Raw genomic sequence first — 9,136 nt, 5'->3', positions numbered from 1 at the left:
ATGTATAAGAACGGTGCTGAACCGTGTCTTATTCCTGTACACTGGCTCAAAATGCGTCAGAGCTCAGTTCATTGAGCTAGTGCTTGGGCTAGTGTTCGATGAGTTAGAGTTAGCAAGTAACACGAACCACGATGAGCGAGAGCTCTCGCTAGCACGGTGATTGCTAGCACGCTGCACCAAGCTATAGCTCAGGTATAACAAAGTAAGAAAAAGAACGCGTTAGTGTAACATTACTTGCATCGCTTTTTTTCGGCAACTTGTCGCACATTTATCAATACGTATTACTTGCATTGTCCTATTACTTCGCTCCATAGCTCGAACACGAAGGTGCTTAGGCTCTCGTGCTGCGCTTCATGCATCCCTGCATTTGCAGTGTATCTGAACAGCAATCGAATCTGCACGGCGTGCACAGTTACAACGAGGTACAATGTGTCGACCGCCCTGCCTGTCTTCAACTAAGCCTGAACGATAAATCTGCTACAATTAAATGGTAACGAACCTAAGCAACTACTTGCGTGTCATGAACGACACAATCACGTACAACAAAGTGTTTGCGAAGAAAGATTTGTCAGATCTCAACTCCTAAAAGCAATAATCAACCGAGTAGTAATACGTATTACTTACCTCAGTATCCACCTTTCCTAGCGCCCTCTCTCCTAACTATGAATGATCAGATGCAGTCTGAGTTTGTTGATCTCAATTGATTTTCTCATCGACTCTGGAGCAGACGTGAACATAGTTAATCGGCGATAATGGATAGGGGCAACTACAGACCGATAGTAGAAATAGTCTGACGGTTATCAATCAAACTGAGGCCTCGAACACTCTGCGATTCAGAAAAAAACACATCTCAGATGTATATTTAATTCGGAAATGGTGGTAGTCGGTACAAGTAGCTATACGCTTTCAGCGGAGTTTGTAATAGAGGAAGAAATAAGCAAAGCGAAAAAAACATCTCAAGCTTCGAATACTAATAATTGCCCAAAGCAGCTGAACCCGAGCAAATTCTCATTGGCTCAAACAACATATAGTCCTTTAAAAAGACCCTAAATATGGTCTGTAACGTGTATCAGAATTATGTGGTCTTAAGAACCCGAATATACAAATAAAATATGGTTGTTATATGGGATTTACCGAACCATAGTATTAATGTTTTCATAGGTTGATACCATTGTATGCAGTGAGCATTAATGACTGTTTGTTTGGTCGGAATACTAAATGGTTTGATACTATTTTTACAAAGACGGAATCTTAAATTATGAAAAATTATTGCGCGATAATACCGGAAGTACTAAACTGAGCACGAGCAGACGACGGCGACCAATTACTGAAGAGTTATGTCACGTACACTAAGAGAGTGCCGGAATGACACCTAAATCCGACAATACCGAGCAAGGTGCCAGCGTACACGGAAAAGTACGTGCACGCTGTGCAAGAGGAAACAAAATTTGGAATATCGGTACTACTTAGCTAACGAAATTCGAAGTAAAAACTACAATCAGTAATCTACATTATCGAGATCACTCGAACTCGTGGACGGAAATTTATAGCAGATTTTCATGGAAAGTTATATGTCAAAGTTATAAAAAAAACATTCCACTCATCATGATAGCAAAATCCAGAAATGTTGGCACTGGCGAACCTTGTTTCCTCCCCTTACATGATATTTTTAAAGGAGGAGTGAGATGTGGGGTACCACCTTTGAGGTGTATACCACATTGCACCGCTCGGCTAGATGTCAACGCGCTTCAAGGTAAATACATATACTCACCTTGCACAACGAGTGTGCATGGCAACATCAGAGTAAGCGTCCGCGACCACTGAGTGAAGAACCGGCCTTTCAACAGCAGACAGTCAACGAGGTAAGTCATACGCACTTCAGTTCCGCGTTGGGTGATTCTCGATCGGCTAAATGCGGATTTCACACTAACGACGTCGTCTGCATCGAAAATTTTATAAATTGTAGTTTGTTTTCACTACTCCGTTGATTATGTTAGACAAAATAGTAAAATTATAACAATGTGCTGAGCGTGAGTAAAGGTAGCCGCCATTAATGGATAATTTTTCGTCGGTTAAATACATTTAAATGCAGAATTGGTTTCTGGATCCGAGTCAGAGTAGGTTCGCTGCTATCTGAAGCGTGATCTGATTCGGAGGCGGCTCCAGGAATGGGTCTTGGACCGCCGTGGCGATTTAGTATAATCACGAGTAATCGAACGATCGCGGGTTGTCTTCTTCGATGTTTGGACCGGGTACGGCGGTCACGGCTTCGGTGTGGCTATTCGAACGAATTCAGAGCTCATGAGAGCGGAAATGTGAAATGCTGCTCCGAGATCTCTTGCGTCCCTTAGTACAATCCCCGGCATAATGACCTCGCCCTCCGCACTAGTAGCATCTGTCGTCCGGATGGAAGTTACCATGACCATCTTTGCCACGCTCTTGCTGGTGGACAGCTCGAAACGAGCACAAACGAACTTAACGGACCGTAGTAAGAAAAGGCATCCTCAATCTCTTGCTTGCTTGTGTTGTTGCCTAACTCTCCAACATAGGATAAACAATGCGTTGTGAGGATAGCGAGACATTTTTTTTTAATTGATAATTGGGGCTATCACTTCACGTTTTACACTTTTTACACCAAAATGCTTCGAAAGAAGCAAATTTTGCCACAATCCAACAAAAGCTTCCCCTTTCCGAGTTCGCCTTCTTGCGGCAAACGAACAATATATTTTTTTCCTAGCTGTTACGGACTTTGGTTGCTAAAGCTACCAGTACACTGTTTGTTATAACGTAAAATATTTGATGAAGGAAAATTTGATCAAATAAACGTGTTTGACAAACAAATTTGACAAGGCCAGTACACGAGATCAACTGTTTAACAAACTTTTTTCATCAAATATTTGCATTGATGCGTTACCGCACGTTACGCCTAATATTGTTCGACAAACATAATAAAATAAGTTTGATGGATCAGTACACTGTTTGTCAAATATAGTCAAACCGGCGTATACGTCAAACAAATCGCCATGCGAAAAAAAATTGTGCTGTTTGTACTTCATGAATTTTCAAGTGTTCAAACACATGAAATATTTGTGTTAGCGGGTAATCATTTTATGACTCACCACGCAATCAAATTTGTCTACCCTTCGTGTTGACAGGTCGAATTATAGAAGAAAAATTAATTTGGAAGCGCTGTTCGATCAAAGCATGCTGTTCATATATGATTGAAATTTTCATTTCATTTGCTTTCATTTTATAGAGTACTTGGCAATCTGTAACTGCATTTGCGTGTTCAACGATTTGTTTTCTTCCATCAGTCACAGGTGGAGGAAAACAAATCGAAAATAGCTTTTCGGTCGGATTTTTTTTATGATGGAACCTGACCAATCGGTATAGACTTATCCAGCTGCGTTGGCACTGTGCCGTTTTGACGTTTGGATTGGGAGGAAAACAAACCACTCCTGGGCTAAAGGGGAGGGCGGTAGTATAAAATTGCTAGATCTTGTTGTGCGTATTTCAAACGTCAGATATCTATAGAGTACGTCTCCTGAATAAGTTTTACAGCGACACTGAGCATTTTAACACCATTATAAATACTTCAGGCGAGCTATTTCGAACGTTTAAATTGGCTGAGTTTTATGTATGTCAGCTGGAGGAAAACAAAACCCCAATTAGTGTGTGTGAAAGGAATTGCATAGAACTCTACAGCGACAAGGTCTACCCCAAAAAAGTTTAGGTAGACTTCAATTGGACAAAAAATGATTAGAACAGGAATTTGAAAAATATTTAATCCTCTTGTATTGTTGGACATACAAAACGGCGATGAACACGGTATGGATTTTAGTTGCATTTCTCGCTCACTTGTTTACGTACTTTCTCACATTTACAGTTACGTGGCCACATTCCTCCCACAGCTCCGACAGGTGTGGTTTCTGCGCTGGTCTATGTAGAGCACTCTTTCGGCGCGTGCTTGCCGTTACGGAAGAACGAAAGGAACAAATCAGGTGCACCCTGACGATGCCAAATTTCTCCATTACCTCGCTAGTTCAATCTAACTACATTACACGTTACAAACGCCGCCGAACCCTCATACCGCAGCTAATTATTTCCGAAAGCTGCTTTCAGATTTGGCCTAGCGCGGAAGAAGTTGACATCAAAGTGGATCCAGAGTTAATACACGAGGACGCGGACGATGAGCGATCAGATATCGAAAACGCAGTGGAAGATGCTGATGAATTAAACTTTTTCCTTTGAAACCAAAAATCGACATGCGCATCAAGGGAGAGAATGGAAAGATTTACGTTATTAGTGGGATGGGAGAGGAAAAAATTGGAATGGATGATTTGCAGAGCGTTTTCGTCGATTTATGGATCCGGATCGCAAGATGAAACAAAATAGTTCGAAGGGAGAAAAGGGATCTGCTAGTTTGCCACTAATGAAGGATCGTTCATTACCCATTCGGAACCGATGTCCATATTGTAATAAAGAGTTTGCGGACAAGTACCTGATGACGACGCGCATTCGATGGCACACGAGTAGTTTAAGGTTTTACTTATTTTCTTTTCTGTAAATTCCAATTATATACTGTTTACTGTTACAGGTGAAAAGCCCTTCAAATGTGTCCCCACTGTTCGAAAACATTCACTCAGTCGATAACGCTGAAGATACATGTCAGGTTGCACACCCGGGAAAACTCCGTACGTGTGCGAATACTGCGACCGGTTCACTCAATCCTACAATTTGACGGTGCACCTGCGAACCCAACACAACCAGATAATGGTATAGGACGCGAAGTCGACGTGCTGCCCGAGCACAAATGTCGAGTATGTAGCAAAGTTTACCGATCGGCGAAAAGTTTCCGGCTGCACGAGAAGTTGCATGTCACCGGGAGACTGTTCGATTGTCGCAATTGTGGTAAAAAGTATAACACATATGTGTCCAAATGCAAGGTTTCTAATACCGACGTGAAGGAAAAGATGGATTCGTGTAAAATCTACAGCCAAACATTCAAGCATCAGCAAAGCGGGGTGTACCACATGAGCAGCAAAACCAAACAAACGGTTCGACAGAGGTTTTAAGAGATCTGGAGACGGACGAAGGAGAGGCGATTTGCCGAAGCTAAAATAACTTTCTCATTCCCAAATTGTTAAAGCTGCCAAGCACAACACTGGGCAACTTGAGCAATTTGTCCTAAACATGTTTTTGGCAAGTGGTGAGAATAGGGTATCCGTTTATTGGGTAGTATTTGGCGCACCAACATTAGTAGCGTAAATATCCAGCGCCAGACGCAGGTTCCGTTTGATGGATTCGCTATCGACAGACTCTTCATCATCTCGACTTCCATGAGCTCATTCAGTACTTTATGATGAAATAACAATAGTCAACACAGGCTACGGTCCGACCAGGATGTAGAATTCAATTAGATACATTCGACAATAATACCAACGACACGACTAGACACTAGCAATCTGAAATTATATCACAAATATGACTACCCCTCAGTGACTCAGGTAACTGGTTCTGTCAAAATTGACATTTGATTAGAAAATACATAAAACTAGCAACGCTGATGAATCTGTTGTTATTTTTTCAAACAGTACACGTATAGTTACCGTTTCAATCCATGGTTACGATTTGTTGTGGCGATAAGATTGGCAAAGAAAAGCGAAATATTTTTCTCTTTGCAACGATGTTCATAAGGATTTTCTAAATATGATGAACTGCACTGGGGATATGAAGGACATCGTGGAAAAGCTAGAACGGATTTAACCGATTTTCAATCTTGCCGGGTTATCCTACTTGGTATAGTCTGTGGCATAGTAATCTAGGCTCGGTAAGTGTACCTGAATTTTCGAACTAGAATCGTTATGTCTAATCTTTGTTTTTAAAATCGAAACTTCAGAAAGGCCCAGAAACGTCCGCAGAAAAAAATTCGATACACTGGATGTCCCGTCGAAAGAAGCGGAGACTAACATCAGCCGAAAGCTAAAGTTAAGCGCCAAATGGTCGCCGAATTGCGAAATGAACTGAACACCATCCTTACGGTCATGCTGCTGTGGACCTATTCGCTCCCTTAAAGCAAATTGATCAAATCTAATAAGAAATAGTTATGAGATGAAGTTTACGAACTACGAGAAATTATTTCACCTACTCTGTTTTCTTTTAAAGAAAGGGTGGTATTATATGCAGGTTAGAAAAGTGCCACCTCATCTGGCCTTGAATGCGATCATTATTTCCGAGGAGTGCAGGACTAGCAGTAAGCATGGCCAAACTTAAATATATGGGATGGTCATGATAGAATCACTGCTGCGCCTGGGATATGCAGGTCAATCATTCATATGAGTATTCGGTTCAGGAAAGTCGATTTCATTCGTCTTGCATTAGTTCCTTGTTCAAGAAGGCTTGTTTCACATTAATGTATTCAATTCAACCTGTCTAAGAAATGTATCATGGATATGGAAGAACAGCCCTCTCTGTTCCCATAATGCTCATAGGAAGCCAGGTTTTTGGTAATAACCTTAACATTAAAGCCACAGAGAACAGACATCCATGATCGAACTAAAATATTTAAAAAACGTGTGTAAACATTTGAATTAATATACGATAAACAGTAGCGCCGCCACACCAACCTATCCCAACTATCCGTCAAATCCATTCCGGAACCGGTTCGAAATCCTGAACGGACTCAGTACGGAATCTTGCTCAAAGAAAACATCCGATTCCGACTCTATCGGTTGATGCATTTGAGCTGAAATTCATGTTGGAAGTCCGAACCGGTTCCGGACTAGTTTGACTGGGTAGAGGGATAACTGCTGTCAATTCTGTCGAACTTAGCCACAAAAAAAAACATGACGACAGTAGCGCACCTGGTTTGGATATCCGAGCTACCTTCCAAACCGTTAGAGATTTTACACAAGTTGAATGCTGAAGATGGACTGTCTGTTCTCTGTGTTAAAGCTATGCAAATAATGATAAGTGCTACGATTAGCCGATAAGTGAACGACTTATGTACATAGATTGTTGAGACATCCCGACCGCATACTGAAAAATATTAAACGAATATACGCTTTCTAATGCATAGAGATGCAGAAGGATTTACTTAAAGAGTGAATACACGTGATTCGAATTTGTTTAATTTATGCCGATTTCGGTTTTAGATCAGAGTCGCCCTAGGTTCGCTCTAATATTTACAAAATCCATACAAAAGTGACAGCTCAGAGCGAACCTAGAGCGACTCCGCTCTAAAAACGAAATCAGCATTAGTTTTGAACTTTATATATTTACGTACGCTTTATAATCGTGGGTGAACAATCTGGGTATTTCTATTCGTGGCCGAATGGATAATAGAATTCCAAGTTGTTTCGACCGTCACTTCCATTTTCACCATATACCTATATTTCTCGACGATCCTCATAATTATCAATCTTGTTCGAATTATACAATACTGTATGGTATGAAATGAAAATAGACATGTATTCTTTTTATTTGATTAACTGTGTACGGCAAAACGAATTCTCAAAGGAACAAACACGGTTGATTACAATCGAAAACGATTTAATTTGTGCTACATCCAAGTACGGTAATACGTTGATATTGTTACATGTAAAATTTCGCCTAATGGCCGAAGCAAAACGAGTTCGCAATTTGCACCAGAAAATTGAATAACTCGATGACTCTGAAAGATCCCTATTACTGCTTCTTCTTAGTAATTGGTATTGAGCTTGTTCACAATGGAGTTAGTGACGACCACTTGTTATACGGTGTTTCGACCAGGCTTCTGCACACATACGCTCTACGTGAATCTCATCGACTGTACTGGAAAACATCCTGTTCAGCAGTCTGTGAAGGCGAAATATTCCAACAGCTTTTACTAAACGGTAGTTTAACGATTGCCTAGCTCAACTTACTTGCTTGTTTTCCTCTGAGTCAGTAGTGATATACATTTGATCCTGCATCTGGGCATTAGATTATCGAACGCGCTGCTTCCGCTCAATTTTGGTCCGATGAAATTATTACCATTAGCATGAATTTTCCGTAATATTACCGCTAACATAAACCCGAGCATGTTTGTAATGGTTCCCGAGTTTAGTACATTTTCATTTTAGTAACTGCATCGATGGTGTGGTGACTGAAAATACCGCTGTACTCAAAAAAATAAATGCGATGGAATGAAATTGATTACCGTTAAAACGGGTTGAAACTTAGGCTTGGCATGAATATCACATTTCCTGGCATTTTCGCGCATTGGAAGAGGAGGAGGCACGCAACAGCTAACGTTAATTGTACAATTCATTGCTTTTCACTTCGTTAAATCTTAGATTAAATAAATTTTATTCTCTATTTAACACAATGAATAACCTCTCATTATTTTTTCTTCCAAAGAATTTTGTTTATTTTCGTTAAACTTTATCGATTGCTTGGATACGAAAATAGAAGCAGTGTTGCGCGAGATATTCATTTTCCTCATTATCGAGGGGTGACTCGATGTACTGGTAACTGGCTGTAAATGGATGGGACACTTTTTCCTCGGAATATTTCATTGAGTTTCTGGTCGTGTCGTTGATAATACCACGCAAAACTGGCAGTATACTCAACTGCTGTACGCTTTTCAAGAGCAGGTGATTCTTGGTGAACTATCGGAAAGGATTCAAAAGAAATGGCATTTGCTTACATTTCAGCATGTATCAAACAATTGAATTTAAATAGTTTGTACCTTTCCGATTTATTTGAGGCGCCGTGGCGCTATTTTGATATTGTTGGCCACCGTTTAACGTGGCGAATAAATTATTTAAAGTCACGTAAATAAAACAATCAATCAAATCAGTTTCGCGTACGGCGTATTTTGCTATCATGAATGAGCAAAGCACGTTTATCAAATTTCTCCATCAACAAGTTTGACAAATTTCTCCATTAACAAGTTTGACAAACTTCTCCATCGACAAGATTGACAAACTGCAGCGTTACGCTGTTTGAAGTTTTGACAAACTGATCAGTACACTGTTTGACAAATAGACAAATAATCGCTTGGACAAACACGAATGAAAAATTTGGCAAACTGTGTTTGATCAAATATTTGAAGAGCCAGTACACAGCAGTTCAAATTTATTTCACGAAAGATGTCAAATATTTGACGTTATTA

The 9,136-nt window shown here is 40.3% G+C and overlaps 2 long non-coding RNA genes across 2 annotated transcripts; one reads left to right on the top strand and one right to left on the bottom strand.

Annotated features, from left to right (window-relative positions):
* The first annotated feature begins 5,592 nt into the window (after positions 1 to 5,592).
* Positions 5,593 to 7,132, top strand: LOC131683133 (uncharacterized). Its single transcript, XR_009304391.1, has 2 exons — positions 5,593 to 5,830; positions 5,900 to 7,132. It is a non-coding gene; the product is annotated as an uncharacterized LOC131683133 (long non-coding RNA).
* Positions 7,133 to 7,534: 402 nt separating this feature from the next.
* LOC131683132 (uncharacterized) lies at positions 7,535 to 8,845 on the bottom strand. The gene is made up of 4 exons (XR_009304390.1): positions 8,711 to 8,845; positions 8,180 to 8,630; positions 7,905 to 8,125; positions 7,535 to 7,836 (listed from the first exon to the last, which is right to left on the bottom strand). It is a non-coding gene; the product is annotated as an uncharacterized LOC131683132 (long non-coding RNA).
* Between the last annotated feature and the right edge of the window lie 291 nt (positions 8,846 to 9,136).

Source organism: Topomyia yanbarensis, chromosome 2, assembly GCF_030247195.1.
Source record: "Topomyia yanbarensis strain Yona2022 chromosome 2, ASM3024719v1, whole genome shotgun sequence".
NCBI classification, from domain to species: Eukaryota; Metazoa; Arthropoda; class Insecta; order Diptera; family Culicidae; genus Topomyia; species Topomyia yanbarensis.
This window is presented reverse-complemented; position numbering and strand designations above follow the sequence as displayed.